Source organism: Arvicanthis niloticus, assembly GCF_011762505.2.
Source record: "Arvicanthis niloticus isolate mArvNil1 chromosome Y unlocalized genomic scaffold, mArvNil1.pat.X SUPER_Y_unloc_25, whole genome shotgun sequence".
NCBI lineage: Eukaryota > Metazoa > Chordata > Mammalia > Rodentia > Muridae > Arvicanthis > Arvicanthis niloticus.
The window spans coordinates 62,533-81,857 of NW_023045016.1; the positions used below are offsets into that span (position 1 = coordinate 62,533).

General features: G+C 41.1%; 1 long non-coding RNA gene across 12 annotated transcripts; it reads right to left on the minus strand.

Moving 5' to 3' along the window:
- Nucleotides 1–4,579: 4,579 nt before the first annotated feature.
- LOC143433779 (uncharacterized) lies at nt 4,580–15,467 on the minus strand. Of its 12 annotated transcripts, none has more exons than XR_013070140.1 (10): nt 15,205–15,467; nt 11,097–11,137; nt 10,280–10,373; nt 9,899–10,030; nt 9,466–9,734; nt 8,457–8,541; nt 8,185–8,300; nt 6,868–7,113; nt 6,183–6,387; nt 4,580–4,810 (listed from the first exon to the last, which is right to left on the minus strand). It is a non-coding gene; the product is annotated as an uncharacterized LOC143433779 (long non-coding RNA). The 12 variants fall into 12 exon arrangements; XR_013070137.1 differs by lacking the exon at nt 11,097–11,137 and adding an exon at nt 11,626–14,049; XR_013070135.1 differs by having other exon boundaries at nt 11,097–14,049.
- Nucleotides 15,468–19,325: the final 3,858 nt, after the last annotated feature.

Here is a 19,325-nt window from a genome sequence, read left to right on the forward strand (position 1 = left end):
AAAAACAAACTCCAAGAAGAATTGCATGGTGTGTGACTATAATGACTTCCACAATCAGGAGGCAGAGACTGGAAGATCACAAGATGGTCAAGGTCATCCTGCACTACATAGTGAATTCCAGGCCAGCTAGAAGTCTATGTAAAAGAAAACCAAACCACAAAAGAATACACACTAAAGTAAGAAATAGCACACACACATGCATGATGGTTGGTTTTGTGTCATCTTTACACAAAGCAGGGTCATCAGAGAGGAAAGAGAAACAACTGAGAATATGCCTCCATAAGAATATGCTGTAGGCAGGCCTGTAGAGCATTTTCTTAGTAAGTGATTGATGGAAGGTGGTCCTGGGTTCCATATAAAAGCAGGCTGAACATGTGAGTAAGTCAGTAAGCTGCATCCCTCTATGGCTTCTGCGTCAGCTCCTGGCTCCAGGTTCCTGCTGTGTTTGATAACCTGCCCTTACTTCCTTTGATGATGAACAGTGATGTGGAAGTGTAAGCCAAACAAACCTTTCCTTCCCAACTTGCTTTTGGCCATTGTGTTTTTATCACAGCAACATTAACTTCATATGAGACAAAAAGTGAAAAATATCTAAAGAATAATGATCTTATACAGAAATAAATGTAGTGCAGGGCTTAAACTTTCAAAATGCTCACTGATAAAACACACACAGTAAAGTAAAATGCTGCATGTTTTTTCTCGTTTATTGAATGAAGAACTATATGTGCATTGTGAGTGTGGCTTCAGTGTGTGTATGGACGAGTGTGTGTGTATGTCTGTGTGTATGTCTGTGTGTGTTTTTGCAGGTCATGAATCAAGAAAGTGGACCACTAACAGAAGTAGACAAGATTTGAGGAGGATAGAAAGAGAGAGGACAATAAAATATGTGACATTAAAGCAGAAGGTACATTTAGGTGTGAAAGGACACACAATAGAAAAACAGATATGCTGAAAATTTTGGAGTAAATTTAAAAGTTAAAAGTTCTACCCTGTTTCAGGTAGAAGAAACACACACACACACACATACATAAACACACACACACACACACACACACACACACACACACACACACACACATTTTATTTCAAGAAGTCACATAGTCCAGAGAATGTGGCACAGCAAATGTTGAAATAAACCAGCTGTCCACCTTGAATTTCTATGTATAGATAAATTATTCTTTAGGACTTTAAGGGAATTAACACACAAAATACAAAGAAAAACTGGTTTGTTAACATGACACATAGTTTTCATCAGGACAAAAGGAAGTTCTTAAAAGAGAGACAAGTCTATAGAGGGAAAAGAGAAATATTGGAAGACACTATAACATAAAGACTGAAGAAAATGCATTAACAATGTACAAATTTTATTTGCTCTTTATATCAATCTGTGTGTTGTTTGGAGCAAGAATGTATATACTGTAGTGCTGTGTGGTGTAGTGTGGTGTGCATGGGTGTGCTATAGTGTGATGCAGTGTGCTGTAATGTGTTGCAGTGATATGCTCTGGTGTGTTGTGGTGCATTCTGGTGCGCTTTGGTGTGTGGTGATGTGCTATGGTCTGGTGTGATTATATGTGGTGGTGTGGTATGATGTGATATTGTTCTCTAAACATACAGATTATATGAATTGGAGACTTTACTATTACATGGGTTGTTGGAGACTGGTTCTAATGCTTAATTCAACTTGGAAATGTGTGTCCAAAATTTAAAGGTCTTTGTTCCCAATGGGGTTTCGGTTGATCAATAAAGATGCCAGGGTTCAATAACTGTGAAAGAGAGATGGGTCAGGACCACAGAGTTGCAAATGCTAGGCATCAGGAGGGAGGAGAAAGGAATCACAAGGACATGGGGGTGAATGATGGATGGACATAGGAGGTTCAGTAGATAAGGCCAAAGAGCCATATGAAATTTCTGGTAAGTGGCCACTGGCCACTTCCCTGATTGGACATGGAGTAGCAAGGGTAGATTTATGAGTGCATTTAGAAATTGCCTTTGAGGTAGCCAAGGCAATTACCATTTAACTGGTGTGTTTGTGTGTGTGTGTGTGTGTGTGTGTGTGTGTGTGTGTGTGTGTGTGTTTGTGTTCAATATGAAGATCCCAAAGATTTCCTGGGCAAGTAGTTAGAAGTACTTCCCATGTGGAGAATAAAGGGGTGTATTAAGAACTCAACTTTACACGGGAAGATTGTGAAGGAACAATATTAAGAATGACACCAGAAAGAGCTAGACATGCAGCACACACCACATGTGAGGACCACTAATTTAGGAACTACCCTTGAGTTCATGGACACCTGCTGTAAAAGTATTACTCCAGAGAGTCTTTGTCCCTCCTTCTTTTTGAGTTGGCACAGTGTTTTTGTACATGGAATCACACTTAACCTCAAAAGACTGCTGATGAACATGAAACAGGATATGAATAACCTGTTAATTAGGATAGGATGGTAGAAGAGAAAAAGCCTTCCCAGAGCAAACACACATTCTATACATACATTCGGACCGGGAATCTCCACAGAACACTGCAATCTTCTCAATGAGCTCATGCTTCTGGGATACAGAGATCAAACCTTTCTCTGTCACACTGGAAGGTAACACACAGGAAATAAACATGGAGTAGAGGAAACCAGGAGGAGAAAGCAGCTAAATCCCAGAGGATGGAATGATGGTGGCTTGTCTGGCCAGACTACTTCAGTAGAAGGAATACAGGATCCCTTTCTTCTTCCTAGTTGATAACCCTGAACACACCCAGCAATGCCAGGGAATATATACACAAAGTGGAAGTGTGAGCTTGTCCATTTACCATTACATTTCCAGGTGCCCCACCTTTCCATGTACTATACAAAGACACAGAGTGAAATGTTCAGACTCAGGAAATACTCCAGAGGCATCAGATGAAGACACCATGAATTCCACTGGCCAATACTGGGTCAAACTGAGCTTCAAACTATAGAATGGCAATATGAATGGGTAACAGTGTGAGAAAACATGGGTATTCTGAGCCATAGGGATATAAATCAATATGGAGAATAAAGAAGCAATGTACTAAACACCAGATCACCTTTGAAGAAGTAGCAATAGAATTTTAACACTGAAAAGATATCATCACAGCTATAAGTGATTTAACTAACTTATTAGTCCCTTCCAGATCCCACAGGAGTCATTTAGGCCTCAACATTATGACAATAGGCAAGCAATGCAGGGGTAGAAAGTTGTATACCACATGTCCTTCTAACATATGCTGGCATCTCACTGTGAATGTCATGAGGTCATAATTTAACCCTTAATGACCTACACAGAGAAAAAATGTCCCTTGTCTCCAAAGCACTAAATTTCCAGTCAGTCAATCACTTTCTGCAGACCCAGCTTTTTTTACCGGAGTCCCTGTTCCCACACACACTTCTTCTACAGAAGGTATTTGTGCTGCTGAACATATTTTGTCGTACAACCTCTGCTCCAAGATATGTGTGTTTTTTCCAAAATCATCAATTTCCTATAATACAAATAAGGAAACCTTAAAATTGAGATATAAAGGTTACAACATTTCTTTACTATACAAACTGTGACCCAGCCATAAAAAGCAAACCACTTTTTCTTTTCCAGTAAAACAAAGGGTATGGTTCAATGATAAATTAACTTTGAATATAGCGCAACTAAATTTACCTATCACTCAGTCAGAAAGTTTTATTTAGAGTTCTGGTTATATCTCCACTAACAAAATACTTAACCCCTAAAGCAGCAGTCATTTCTAGCAACTCTTGTAAGTACAGCAAAGCGACGGAAACACTGATTTAAAAAATGATGGAAAAGACATTCTGGATTGTAGAACAACATATTCCAGAAAGAATATAAACAAAATTTTGTGATTTCATATGTACACACTCCAAGGATTCTGTCAGTATCCAAAGTATTTTTATGGCTGTATTAGCAATGGAGTTTTGGGAGATATATTCCCAAGGGCCACATATTAATAGACTCAAGGAACAGATTAAATTGAAATAGTGGAGTAAATGCTTGGTTTAAAGAACTTTCTACAACGAACTTCATATTTATGTATGAAAAGTTATATAATCTTATATGAAAATATCATGAAGTATCTTTCTACACGTACTAAATGTATTCCTTGAGAGGGAAAATTAAAATATCTAAAGTATATTAGGTTAAGATCACAAGACCATCATAGATCTTTTGATCATGCATCCATTTACAGAATTAAATGTGTATACAAAATGTATTTTCCATTATACATCATAAAGAAATGAGTTGGTGACAACTATTCTTTGCATCACATTGTCAACTTACCTTAACCACAAGTATGTTCTTGGTATGCCAGTAAAAGAAACATGTTCATTCACTCCTCATTCAATCATCCACAGATATACTTAGAAGAAGGTGCAGAAGTGTGAAACATGTTACATGTATTTTTTTCTTTCAAACATTCCAAGCATGGAATAGTAGCCTGAGATTGAAGAGTAATTTACTGGGCTTTAGTTATCTATACAGACCACTTGCATTAAGTCCACAAATTAGCACATCAAATAACAAAACCAGACATAAAGCAGGTTGAAATCAGTAAACATTTCAGATATGTGATTTAAAATGATTTAATTTCTATAGAAAAAGTGTAATCACAATATAATGTGACAGAAATTGCCAAAGGGATGATGTAGTGATTGCAGTAAGGTTGCATTCAGCAGCAGGTTTGAGTTCAACCATCCATGTCTGGGCAGTAAGGTTGGAACCACTCCACTGATGCTGAAAGCTCTGAAGATGATGAATGGTATTTCAGCCTCTTTCTGCTCCTCTGGAGATCTCATACCTGAGGGAAGGAATGCTATATCGATAAGTAGGAGAATGATCAAGGCCTCTTTGTCCACATTGTGTAAGTGTTACATATTTTGAGCAAAGTGGGAAAGCTGCATGGTCAGAAGGTAAAACCAGAGTTTGCATGGAGGATAAAGATATCACTACAGAGACCCCAGCTAATGAGAAAGGATTGTGTGAAGTTTCCTTGGCCAGAGGTGGAGTTTGAAGATCCCATTAGTCAGAAAGAGTATGTGTGAGACAATGTGGGCATTATTGAAGGCCTCATATGCAGACCCTGAATGCCCTCAAGACTAGTCAGAGATGTATGACCAGGGATGAGTGGGTCAGAGGTGAGAAGTCTGAATCTTGTTGAGGGGTATGGGAAAGAAGTGAAACCCCCAAAACCATGGAGAAAATACATGATTCCTAGGATCAGAGCTGAAATATTTGAGGGTTTCTTGGGAAGAGAGTGGAAATCTGTGACCATTTTATAGAGGTAAACTAGCATGTTTGGTTGGGTAGATTTTGAAATTTGCATACTCCTCCTCAGAGACATATCAGTTCCTTGTAGTGAATGTGGTGCTAGGTCAGGCAGCAGTCTGAGCATCCATCAGAAAACCTGGCTGACAGTCCCACACTGGTTCTCCTTCTTAAGCATATGTTCAGCTGCTAGGTCTAGGTATGAAATGTGGGGAACACATCATTTTGGTTTCTGCCTTGAGGCAGTGAGCTTCTGTTCTGGGCTGCACTTGCTAAGCTTGGGCTCTGGAACTTACAGCCTGGGAGGTCTGGAGGTCCCTTTGGGTGGATGGAAATAATATAGGTCCTAAAGATAGGGTGGGGAATGTCTGAGGACCCTGCACCAGAGGAGGACAATGTGATGTCCTCCTTGGTTAGAAAGGCATATTTGAAGATGGCCTGGGGAAAATGAAATCTGAGACCCACTGGAAAATCAGAGGCAGGCGTTTGGAAAGATCTGAGACCCAATGAACGACTTAGTGAGTACACTCCCACAGGAAAACAGTTTGAAGTTCTGAGAACCCTTTGGATACTGGTGGAGTGTAGTTCTCTATTAGAACAGGCAGCATGGAATCCTTTGGTGAGAAGAGGAATATTTCAGGTATAATTAGGGAGAGGAAATAGTCTAGAAGCCAATGCAGTAATAGAGGGTACTAAGAGAACTTTGGGTAAGGGGAGATATATCTAATCTCCCTGTGTGCAGAGGAGGAATTGTTTCTGCCCCTCTGGGGACATGTGATAGATCCAAGATGCTCTTAAGTAGAAAGATGAGATTGGAGGTCCCCAGGATTGTATGGAAGAGGCTCAGCCTTCTTACTCTTTACGTCTGGAGCACTATTGAGCAGAAGTTGAAGGTTGATTGATACCTTGAGAATTAAAGAATGTTCCTTTATTAGCTCCAAACTTGAAATCACAATCTCGAATTCATACCATCCGATAGTTGGTGCTAGGCATGACAGATGTCTTAGAAGTCTTCTAAGAACCTGGAATGCAGTAGCCTCATATTCAGTGTATTCCTCAAATATATGTCCATCCACGCATTTCTCTGCATGGAGGACAGACTGTCTGGGTCTGTGGGACCAAAACAAAGAAAGTAGTCTCATTTACCCTTGCCTTGATATTCTTTTCAGGGGGACCTCACTCCACAGTGCTCTTAGATCTCTTAGGTGAGAACAGTGCTTCCCAGACCTCTGAAATTAGAAGTTGTGTGTAAGAGATGCACTGGGAAGATGGTGACTCTGTGGTGTTTCCTCGATCACACAGGCCAGGTCTGGAGCACTGCCTCTTATGAATGTCTAAATCTTCCTGTGTAGAATGGGGGAGGAGCTTGGTCAGCTTTGCTTGGAAGTAGCACTGTTGTGCCCTTCCTCTACGAGGTAATGTGCCAGATTTCATGGGAATAAGAGTGTCACAGCACCCTAGTCATAAGTGGGATTTCTGAGAAACTCTGTGAAAAGTGAAATTCTATACCTATTTGTCACAGAGGTAAAATCTCTTTCTATTTTCAATAAAATAATAAAGACCATTTCTCATTGGAGAAAATGTAAATACCTTGTGGACCACAGGAAATTTCAGTATTGCTCGATTACTTTCCAATTATTTTTCAGTATTTAGAGTGTCCATATATTTTGTGTGCTGTGGGAAAGTCCAGGCTGCAGTTGTTTCAATATTCCAACAGGTTGAATGGTTATCTTTAGGCTATGAAACTTTTGGTCAGAGGAAATAAGTCCAAGGCCTCTTTCTTCAGTGGAGGAATGTCTCAGAATATATGTAGTAGGAATAAGCTTGGAAGATATCCTAGACAGTTGGGATATAGCCAGCACACAAAGTCAGTAAAACAAGATCAATTGACACCTTTCAAAAGAGGGTGGGCATGAGTCCACCTTGGGCTAAACGATTTCAAGAACTGTGGGCATTAGGAGAAAATGTTGTTGCCCCCTAGACAGAAGGGTAAGAGTAAATATTTATGAGCAGGCATGGAGTGTCTGAGGCTCCTCATTATAGGCAGAGAGAAAGGCACCAAAGATTCACTATGAAAGGATGACATTTACAGACCACTTGGACAGAGAGTGTGCGTTTGCGGACTACTGTAACAAAAGTAGTTATTCTGATGTCCCCTTCAGATGAGAGGTGTTGGATGTGAGATACAGTTAAGTGGAATTTTTGTGCCCTCCTTCATCAGAAATGAAGTTGAAATCCTTCTAATTATTGTGGACCTTTTTGACTCAAAGTGGACTTTGAGACCTTGGGCAGGGAGAGATTATCTCATGCCCTGTCCATCCTGTAAGATAGATATTGGACCCTCTTATATGCAGAGGGTGCATTTGATATATAATGGACAGAATTTGATTGTCTAAAGCAATGATGTTCAGAAGTAGAAGATTAAAGCACACTTAGAGTCTGCTTAAAGTCCCAAACCTTTTTAAGGATGAAAAAATGTCCTAGCCTACCTTGAGCAGGGATGGTAGGACTGCTTCACAGTTTAGAAGATTTGCATCCTCAGTTACACTGTGGTAGGCAGCAATCTAAGAATTATTCATCAGTCATGATTGTCAGTCTCTAAGTCCTCCTGAAGTTTGTCATCAGCTACATGGGTAAGTGCATGAAGGATGGTATGAAAAACAGAAGACTGAAGTGTCAGGCTCTGTTAACACAGGGCAGAATTAAATGATGCCCCTGTGGTCACACAGGTATTTTCTTAGTGGCCATGGTTAGAGGGAAATGATCTAAAGTTCATCATCAGAGGGTTATGTTTGAGGCCCATATATAGGTGGGGGATGCTTTGAGGACCCTTTGATCTTGGTCCCCTTAGGCACAATGAAAATCCTGAGATCCCAGTAGTGAACTCCAGTCATTTTTATTACTGACCTTGGACAGAAGGGGAAGGTTTAGGGTAGTATTTGTAAGAGCAGAAAGGCCTGAAGGCCACCCATTCCAAGTCAAGTGCTGATGACCCTTCATCCAAAGGAGATGGTATGTGATGCCTGGAAAATAGATGCAATTTGAGTAGTCTGTATTCATAAATGGAACATCTGGAGTCATCCAGAACTGCTTTGCTTAGAAAGAAAGTGCCTGGCCATGTTTAAACAAATAGCAAGCTCTAATCCTCTTACTGTGCAGAAGGGAGAAATTTAGCTTACCTTGGGTAGTGGGAGAACAGTATGGTACTGCATCTTTTGCGTCCAAAGAGTCTTCCCAGCTTTCATTATCCATATATTGTACATCCTGTTGGGAAGAGTACAAGAAACAATCAGCAAGCTCTTTCTTCAGGATGAGAAGTGGTCTGAAATCTGATGCTCCCTCAAAGTGGTATTGGTCTGTGCATATCCTTAAATGAGAGACAGGAACATTGCATTTCTGACAACCACCTATAGATCGCATATCTGTTAGTTTTCACTTTCCATTTTCTACCCTCTGTCATACACCCAGAAACTTGTGGGGTCCCACTCTGAGGTTGCAATTGTGTTTGCCTGGCAATTTGGTCAGAGAGAATGGCACTAACGTAAGACGAGTTTAAAGTCAAGTGTAAGGTGCCCTTGGAATGAAGCTATGAACTAGGGTGTCCCATAGCTAGAGGCTACATCTGAATTTCCTGTGACTACAGATGGAATGAATGAGACCCACTTGGCCATAGGAGACAAACCTGTGGTCTCTGTCATCATTGTTTCATGAGAAATACACCCTTGTCCAGGAACTGGATGTCTATAGTCCTTGTTGTTTAAGGAGGAAATCATAGCCTCCTTTTACACTACACTGGGCTGCATGTGAGTAGATTTGATTCTGGTTTCTACATAAGGGATGGCATAAGCCTTACTCTACCTGGGGCCTCTTTAGCCAGAAGACAAATGACTTAGGCCTGCTTTCAAAGAAACAGAAAGTTTGAGGGTGTTTCCTCTAAATGAGTACTTTAGTCCACCTTGGACAAATGGGGAAGGTCTGCAGTAGGTTTAGTCGTAGGAGGGAGGTCTGACATTCTCTTCAGTAAAGTAAAAAAACTGAGGTAACTTGGGAAGAAAGAAAGTGCTCGGGCCTTTATGAGAAAGAGAAAACTTTGAGACCTGGTTGTGCAAAGGTATGGATGGGTTAGAAAGCCCTAGGAGAGGGGTAAGTACCATGCAGCATCCTGATAGACATGAATGACCCTGTTACCTTATTCAGTAAAGGAAGGTCCCAGCACTGCTCTTCAGCTTCTAACTCTTCTTTAGTTGGTAGAGGTTCCACAACTTGTGTTTGGTCTGGGGGAGTTCAGGCAACAAGACAATCCTTTTTCAAACACCCTGGATGCCTGTCCCTGGCTGGGTTGCCTCCTTCAGTTTGTCTTAACATGTCCATGTATGGGCAACAGCAATGTGATTAGGCTATGGAGCATAACATAGGATCCAGCCAATAATTCTCCACATAGGTCCTGGGACCTCAAACTAGAGTGAAACAATATATTTCCTTAGCCACCATGGTGAAAGGTGAAAGGCTTGGATCTCTCTTATTATAGTGTATACATTGGAGGTAGTTCAAAGACATAAGAGAATTCTTGAAGATACAAGGCACGATACACAATTATTCAAAAGAGCATATCTAATGTCACCTTTGGAAAAAAGGAACGTGGGAGCTTCCTTTGGTCAAAGACAGTGGCTCACATCCTCCCTTGCAGAAGTGGACAAGATCCAAGGCCACATTGTTGGTGAAGGGAAGGGCAGAGGCCGAGTTCTCTCAGGAACTTCAAAAAACAAGGAGTGTGAAAGTAAATGGGCAACAGAGGAGTCTGGGAACCTCTTCCCAGAATGAGAAGTTCTAAGACAACCTTCAGCAAAGGAGAAATCCTGAATGTCTTGGTTCATAAGCTAGAGGTCCCCAGTCCTATTTTGTAGAACAGAAATATCCAGTTCACCCATGGTCAGCAGGGGAAGGTTCTAGACTACATTGTGCACTGGAGGAATGTTCTGATTGCCTCACCCCAGATGCATACCCTATGTGAAATCTGTGAGAGTCCAGGCAATGATCACCTCAATCTTCCAACAAGCATTGATGTTTCCCCAAATCTGTGTTCAAACTGCACACATCTGCAAATAATTGATAGGCATCATGAATTTTTTAATTTAGAATATTTTGTTGGATATTTTACTTACAAAACAGATGTCATGCCCTCTCCCCATTTCCCCTCCCTAAAACCCCCTATCCCATTCCCCCTCCCCTATTTTGCTTTTATAACATTTTAATTACATGCCACTTCTAACACTTCCCCCTGGCGCTTTTGCGTCCGTGGAGAAATCACGAGACGCAGAGAACAGGTAGTTACTGTAAACGAGGCTTTTAATCTTTATCACCCACGTGGAGAAACGTGGAGAGACGCGGAAGGAGGGGGGAGGGAGAGAGAGAGAGAGAGAGAGAGAGAGAGCGCCAGAGTCAGAGAGCGAGAGAGAGTGAGTCAGAGTCAGAGAGAGAGAGAGAGTGAGTCAGAGTCAGAGAGAGAGAGAGAGAGCTGAGGAACGGGTCCCCCACTTAAGTGCAGTCTAGAGTGACGTATTCACTTTTTGATTGGCTGTTCGTTCACCACCCAATATGCCTCGGGATTGGCAGTGGCTAAGGCACGCCTATCTGCCTAGCAACTGCGCAGCTAACAGCAGCTTCCTACATCTCCCCCTGTTTAAATTATTAATATGAAACAGCCTTTTGCCTATTAAATGTAGTACCAAATAAGATTCGAACTCAAACCCGATCAAGCAAACTCCATCTTGGGGGGGAGTAAGCGATCAAGAGCTTATAGCCCGAAGATTTTTCCTTACCCTTCCAGGTGCCATGGAAACCAGTCCTCTGGGTGCATGGGCTAAGGAAATGTAAAGAGGCATTGACACCCATCCCTGTGCAATGGAGCATATATATAGCTCCCAGGGGTGCGAGGGCTGTGAACCTATTATTAGGTATCACAATTATTTAGGCAAGAGCTGACTGGACAAGACCTCTCATCTACCCAGTGCAAATGAGCTGAGCTCTTGGGGTGCATAGACTGAGAGTGTCTCTGTCATAGGCTATTTTTTAGCCTAGATCGTCAAATTTGAGGGAGGGATGCTTGCTCCAAGGTTTGCAAGTGCTTAGGCTATAAGCTACCTTGTCACTTATATTGCTGGGCTCTGAGCTTACAAACCAACCATTTATGAATACTAATTTACATCATAGAGCTGTATATCAAGCAGGCCTATTCCCGCTCTTTAGAAAGAAAGAAAGAAAGAAAGAAAGAAAGAAAGAAAGAAAGAAAGAAAGAAAGAAAGAAAGAAAAGGCAGAAGAAATTTATTTTTAAGAAGTAAAATCTCCACAGGAAACAGGCTCCATCCACACTCCATCAAGGCTGGAAATCCGGATTTGCAATCACTGCTGTATCTGGTCCAATTTCCCATTTCACTTTCCTTTTAAATAAGCAGAAAGATCATGGCTTTAAGTAAATGCATCATTCACAAATCTTAGAGGTGTAACACCTGGATGTGGGGCTGTTGACACAGCTTATTTGAGCCACATCTGTGAGCCCCTTCACATGGGCTAGAGCCAATCAACTCTCTGATTGACCAAAGTCTATTTTAAGTCTCTATAACGATGTACTGAGATGGGCACAAAGGTAGGCACATGCACAACCAAGGCTAGATCTAGTGATCCATTCTAGCCTTGTGCTAAAAAGCATGTAACATTCTTATAATCCAAGATATCAGAATTATTCTGAAGGTTGGATAACATAAAGAAAAATGAAGGGTCTACACACACCAACACCGGTTGTGCAGATGTATTTTTAGACACCTTATTAAATTTAATGTTATTTAAATGGCTAGAGATATTAAATCTTGTAGCCGAAACATACTGCACCTTATGAAGCATATTCAACAAGACAAAGGTAGATATACCCCCTTTTAACATTTAAAACAGTGACTACAACACATAAATTGTGTTGAAGCAAGATAAACTCAAGAAAATATATATATGATTTAATTTTGGACTTGTATCCCTTTGAAAACATTAAACAGAGGTTTTAAATCCTCTTATGGTAAGCTTAAAATGAGGTTTTAGTCAAATAATATCTCTTAACAACCTTTAAAAATTATTAAGAGTCATTCAAGATTAAAGTAAACTATTTTTCTTTGTATGTACACTCATAGGCCAGAAGATGGCGTTAGATCCTCACCACAAATGGTTGTGAGACACCACGTGGCCGCTGGGAGTTTAGCCTTTATATTTTTAATTAAGTCCAGCCTTAATGGCTGAGTTATTTCTAAAGTCAAATTGACTCAAACGTTGAAAGACACTGTCTTTGAATATTTTTTTGAAGTAACAAGTATTTTAAAAATTTTAAAAGCTCGCTATATTGAGGCAATAGCTTGTAGAAAAAATTTTCTTTAGAAAAATCCACTAATCAAATATAATACACACCAAAAGATTTAACCTCTTACCCTTTTTGTATTAAGGCAACAAAATTTGTATATATATGTAAAGTATAAAACATTACCCATATTCTGAAGCAATTATTTTTTAACAAATATTGTTTCATGGGCTCTTAAACATTATGAGTAAATTTATTACCTATAAACCTTTTACCTTTACCAAAAATGTAAAGGAATGGTATAAAAATATTTTTTATGTAAACATTTATTGAAATGGTAGCTGGATAAGACAAGTTAGGTTGTATAAAACTTAAATTTGAACTTTATTTTGGATTAATTTAATAACCAATCTTTTTTGTCTCATGAGAATTTCGGATAAAAGCCAATTTTATTCTCTAATAATTGTTACACATTTTAAAGGAATCTAAGGCATCTTATTTTTAACAGCTTTGAATATAGGTTATCTTGTTAGGATCTGGTCTTTAGACTCAGAACGAAAACTGCTTCTTCTGGTCGCAGCCTGCAGGTCTTAATTCAAATGTAAATGCACTTAACCTCTCTCTGCCTGCCTGCCTGCCAGTTTAGGCGCAGTTCTGAACTGAGAGATTTTGCTTTTATTTAAAACCTTAAATTTGAACTAAAAACCTCTGGAATAATTTAAGATTTTATTAAATCCCACATCGATATACTCAGCCACAATGGCAGGAGGGTCAGCCGAGATCTTCTAATCCAGCTTCCTTCTTTGTGGTCTTCCGAAGATTCCCGCTTCTGCAGCTGCGTCTGCACCACGGGGGGGCCAGCGGCTCCAGGCCGCGGTCCGCCATCGCGAACGCGCCCGCACTGCCTTGTGCCACGTGCCGAATTAGATTGTTTTCGCCTGTGAAAGAAACACAAAAAAGACCCTCTCCCGGGCCGCAAAATGCGCCCAGACAATTTTTCAGGCTTCCCTTCCCACGAGAAGCAGCTACATGTTTCGCCGCTGCAGCCGCGCCTGTGCGCGATGCCGCCGCCGGCTTAAACTAACACACTCTGGTTCTGATAGCTTGGAACGGACCTCTCGTGAAACCTTTTGACTTGCCCTAATAGCTGAAAGCAACGCAAACAAGAAGCTAGCTATTGAGGTGGCAATGGGAGAATATCCACCCGCGACGAGGGTTTCTATCCCAAGCATACCTTCCGGAGGTGACCCCGACATCCACAGTTTGTTAACCATTCTCGAAGCTCAGGGTTCCTTCGGCTAATGCGTAGGGATCTGCCGCCGGGGAAAACCGCGCGTGGGTTTCGCTCGCGTGGAGAATCTGTGCGCGCTTGGATTCTCGCGCCTGGAACTTATCCCGGGATTTTCGGCACCAGATCTAACGAGCCCCCCTGGAGCTTTTGCGTCCGCGGAGAAATCACGAGACACAGAGAACAGGTAGTTACTGTAAACAAGGCTTTTAATCTTTATCACCCACGTGGAGAAACGTGGAGAGACGCGGAAGGAAGGAAGGGAGAGAGAGAGAGAGAGAGAGAGAGAGAGAGAGAGAGAGAGAGAGCTCCAGAGTCAGAGAGCGAGAGAGAGTGAGTCAGAGTCAGAGAGAGAGAGTGCCAGAGTCAGAGAGAGCACTGAGGAACGGGTCCCCCGCTTAAGTGCAGTCTAGAGTGACGTATTCACTTTTTGATTGGCTGTTCGTTCACCACCCAATATGCCTCGGGATTGGCAGTGGCTAAGGCACGCCTATCTGCCTAGCAACTGCGCAGCTAACAGCAGCTTCCTACAGCGACTATTAAGGTCAGTTCTGCATTTTTGATGCCCAATTTTGAGGCACAAGGTATGAAAGCCGATTTCATCTTTATATCTTCTATCCTATGATCTAAAAGCAGAGAAATGTGAGGTACCATTGTTTGCAAATGTGTTGTAAAGATGTCTTGGACAGAGCGGTTAGCTTTAAAGAAAACTTCATTAATGGGGTGTTTGTGAGGCATGGGTTGAAGAGAAGGTCTGGTGGTTCTTTAGTTGCACAGGTGGACATGAAGTCCCCTGGTGTAGAGGATGAAGGTTTGAAACAGCCTTTTTACACAGGGGCTAGTTTTGAGAGCCCTTTTGAATAGATTTTGATTTCCCAGGGCCCCCTTTGCAGAAATTGAAGGTCTAAAATCTATTTGGCAGGTGGAGGTCAACAATAGGCCCAAAATCCTACTGGGAAGACAGACAGGGAATGTTAGATGCTCTTTTATGTAGAATGAGTGGTATAAAGCTCCCTTGATCTGACAGCCCTTTAAGGAGAAAAGACTCAAAGCAACTTTATAGGAATAGGAATTTGTAAGGAACACGTAAGGCATAATAGGTGTTTTAAGGGCCCATTTGGCAAATGGGGTCTAGGGCAATGTTAGTCCTAGGAGAGTTCTGCCATTTTGTTCGCTGTAGTGAGAAGGAGTAAGTTAACATTAACCCTGAGGCCCTGTTGAAAAAGGAGAACAGAATCTTCTTCAGGCAGAGTGAAGGTGCCATATACACTTCTGTCAATTGTAAAGGCCATTATACAGTACCTTATACAGTGGAGAAATTTTCTGGCAGCAATTATACGTTTCCAATTCAGAGTTTTGTATCTGTATCGCTTGTGTTCATTCCGGGAGAGAGCAGGCAGAAACTCATTTCTTTTTCCCAAGGGTTTGGATGACTGTTGCTGGCTAGGTTACATCTAGTTTGTTCAGCTGTCCAGATCTAGGCAGAAATGTTGGAAGTTATTACGTTTCTGTGGACTTGCCTTGTGTCAGATGGCACAGGTTCTAGGCTCTGATTCTAAACTTGAACTATTGGACCTCAAATCAGAGTGGACTAGGGTCCCTTGTTTACAGAAATAGTCACCTTTGGAACTATGCCTGATCAGTTAGTTATAAAAAGTACATTGATCTTTTGTGAAAAGGTCATGGGTCTCACTTTGAGATAGAAAATATGTTGGGAGGATAGGGAAGAGCAGAAAGGTCACATAATCACTCAGGCAATAGGTTACCATGGGAATTGAAAGAAGGTGCAGAAAATACCTTATCAAGTGCAAATGTCCTCACAGTCCAGAATACCCATGTGTTCTGGGACTCTGAGGCGTGCTTCCCAGGAAACAGAGAAATTTTTTTCTTACAAATTGGTTGGTAATCTCTGGCTCCAAGTTCTCCACAAGGTGTTCAACAGCAGCACAGGCAGGGGCAGCAAAGATGGACCTGCTCCATTTCAAGTGTCAATCTTAAAGATAGAAGTTAGATCTGGGCTCAGATTTTTACTGTCAGGTTCAAGGATATCATTTTATGTCCCAGGATGTCCATTCAGAGTGATCTGCCATCCCTTCAGTCACTTGGGGATGACTTGTCATCCAGATCAGAAGGGAAACATTAAGACCTCCTAGAGAAATAGCACTGAGAATTCTATGACTAGAAGTGGATTCTCTGAGGAAACCATTGTCAGGGGATGCTTGGTCAAAATATTATGGGAATTTTTATATTCTGATCATCGCTCCTGTCACAAGGATATCAGGACCTCCTTTCTTCCCTCGGGTACTCACTCCTTCTACCTTTGATTAAGGGGGCATCATATTTTCCTACTGAAGCAAAGGGAGCCTCAGATCATTCCAGTTTGTCCAAAGGAGGCTTAAACATTCGTTTAATTAGGTTGAGGAATCCCATACAACTTCTGAACATCTCTGTGAGTTTTCATGTCGGTGGCTTCTCTGTAAGCTCTGTAAGCAGATGAATGTGTACCAAGTCCCTTTCAAATTTAAGGGTGTCTAGAACTCCCTTATTCCAAGAAGATAGAATGTATGCTTCTTCATTGACAAAGTATGCATGTCAAAGATTCTTCATTGCATCATTACTGAAACTACAGTTTTCCTTGAGCTGAACGAGAAGTTTGTGAAACCATAGTTCACAGCTTCCTGATACTGTAGACTGAGCCTCAGATATTTTTCTTATTGTTTCCCAGATTTCCCTTTCAGCTCAGTTTTGTAGGTTCAGTAATGATGCAATGAAGAATCTTTGACATACACTGTCAAGGAAAAAGCAAACTTTCTATCTTCTTGGAATAAGGGAGATCTAGACACCCTCCAATTTGAAATGGACTTAACACAAATTCTTCTGATTACAGATCCTGCAGAGAAGTCACTGACATGAAAACTCACAGAGATGTTCAGGAAGTTGTATGGGATTCCTCAAACTAAATGAATGTTTAAGACTTCTGACAAACTGGAATGATCTGAGGCTCCCTTTGCTTCAGTGGGAAAATATGATGCTTCTTTAATCAAAGGTAGAAAGAGTGCATACCCCTGGGAAGAAAGGAGGTCCTGGATATCCTTGTGATGGGAGAGATGATCCGAGTATAAAAAATTCCATAATATTTTATGGAAAAATTAAATTGCTTACCTTAGCTGATGAGGCCTTAGCATTGCCTCACCTTCGAACTGTTCTTCAGTCTAGAATATCCATACCTTTAGCTGAAGCAGCAGGAGAGCAAATAGAGTTACCATGATTCATGATCACCATGGGTATGTGATCACACCTCAGCATGATTGCCTCCTAAGAATTATATCCAACCAACCAGAACTATGCTAGACAGATGATTTCACAGCAGGTCATGTGACTTTACTCAAGGAAGTAGCATAAGGTTCCAGGATTTGCTTTCTCCTCTTGATTTCTGTGAACTTTGACCAAAGGGAGCAATGCACCTTGGTCAGAGGTAAAATATCCCACAGGCCCTTGAGCAGTAGGGATTGTTATGAGAGCCTATTGAGTCAAAGGGCTGACTTTGAAGGCCCCAATCATCAGAGGAAGAAAAATACCACCATTTTGAAAAGGAGAAAGGCCCTCTACCCTGTTGGACAGTAGGGGAATATTCCTGTTTACCTTCTGTAGAGGAGGTTGGTCCAGGAAATCCAAGCTTCCACGTCTTCAGATAACTCTAGAAAATTCTTGTCTCTGAGGACTCCATTGTTGACTTAACATCGATCTGAGGTTTCTTCTAAAAATTGGGCCAAAGTACCTGGCTGTGTTTCCTATATATAAATGGCCTTGGATCCAGGCTGAGCCTTTGATTCAGTGGCCATGGGACTTGAATCCAGGGTTGTCTGGTTTTTTTTTTTGTTTGTTTGTTTGTTTTGTTTTTTTTTTTTTTTTTTTTTTTTTTTGGTGGTTTAAGGTGTATTTCCTAACCAATAAAATCTGAGAGAGAATTTCTGGTCTCTCTTAGTTGAGTGGTAAACCTGAGTCAGCCCTGAACAAAGAGAGAAGCTCCTGTGAATTCTAGGTCACAAGGATCCTTGTAGGTCACACTACAGGTGAGCCTGAATGTTTGAGATACACTCTTCAGTGACAAAGTCAGTTCTGTAGCTTGCTTCATCAGAGGGGCATGTCTCAGACATCTCCAGTGCAGACAGAGGAAGAATAAAATATATTTATTCAAGGTCAGCTGACCCCTTTGGCATACCCTAATGTAAGGGGCTACTATGGTTAGAGGAAATAAGGCTAAGGCCCTCTTCAGAAGATATTCCAACTAGGTATCAGGCTCCTTGTCATCATGGGTTTGTTTACTTCTGAGGGGGCATGGCTTGATGGAGTTATTAGCTGGAGACATAAATTGTCCTTGTTCTAGAAGGGTCCATCTGAGGCCCCATTGTGACTTCATCAGTTCTATTGTATGCTGATCATAAAAGGGCTGTATCTGTGGCCTTCTTGTCAAGGTCTGAAGTCCTTTGCTTATTATGTCATAGGTCTTAGGACCTCTTCAAGTCATTGAGGACTTATGGGACACCTTAGTTCTGAAGTGGTAACTCTGAGGTCAATTTGAGCAATTAATGAATGTTTGAGGTTTCAGGTTCTCAAAGGAATTGTATGTTAATGCTCCCTTGAACACTGGGGAATTTGTTACACATTTGATGTTGAGAGGGTATAACTGAACCACCCTTGAGTTACTGCTGAAAGTTGTGAAGCACATTGGTCCTATACAGTTAAGATGAAGGTCACTTAGGCTATTGGGGAAGATCTGAGTATCCCTGGTTCACAATGGACAGGTCAAAAGTCCCTCTTGATCCATACAGAAATTTGGAATATCAGTAGTTCTTAAGCTGTAGGTCTGATGCCTACTTGAGAATGACTGGAGTGCATTTAGCCTCCTTGTTAAGACAGAGTATGCCTGAGGACCCCTTGAGAACCTTGAGAATGATTTGAGCTCCAATTCAGAGATTTGGGGAAGTGTGTGTTTTCCTGCTTTTGTGTCAGAAACACAATTTGAAGGACCCATGGACAGAATGAGAATGTTGACCTATCCCAAAACTATTAAGGATACCAATCTTTAGAGGCAAAAGTCTCATACCATGTAGGGGAAAACAGAAATTGCAAAGACTCTTGTGTCAGAGGAAGATCAAGAGTCAAGTTGGAGAGTAGAGAAGGCCTGAAAATTTCCTTATCTAGTCTTCATGGGAACCAAGATCATTCCTATCATGCAGGCCAGGGAGCAGTGTAATCAATCTCCAACACGCTAAGAGGCAGTACTTAGCTAGGTCTCCTGATAACTCAGTTGCCTATTTTTGAACATCGCATGGTTTGTTATTTCTGCTGACCAATTTTAATATAAATCTATATATATATATATATATATATATATATATATATATATATATGTATATATA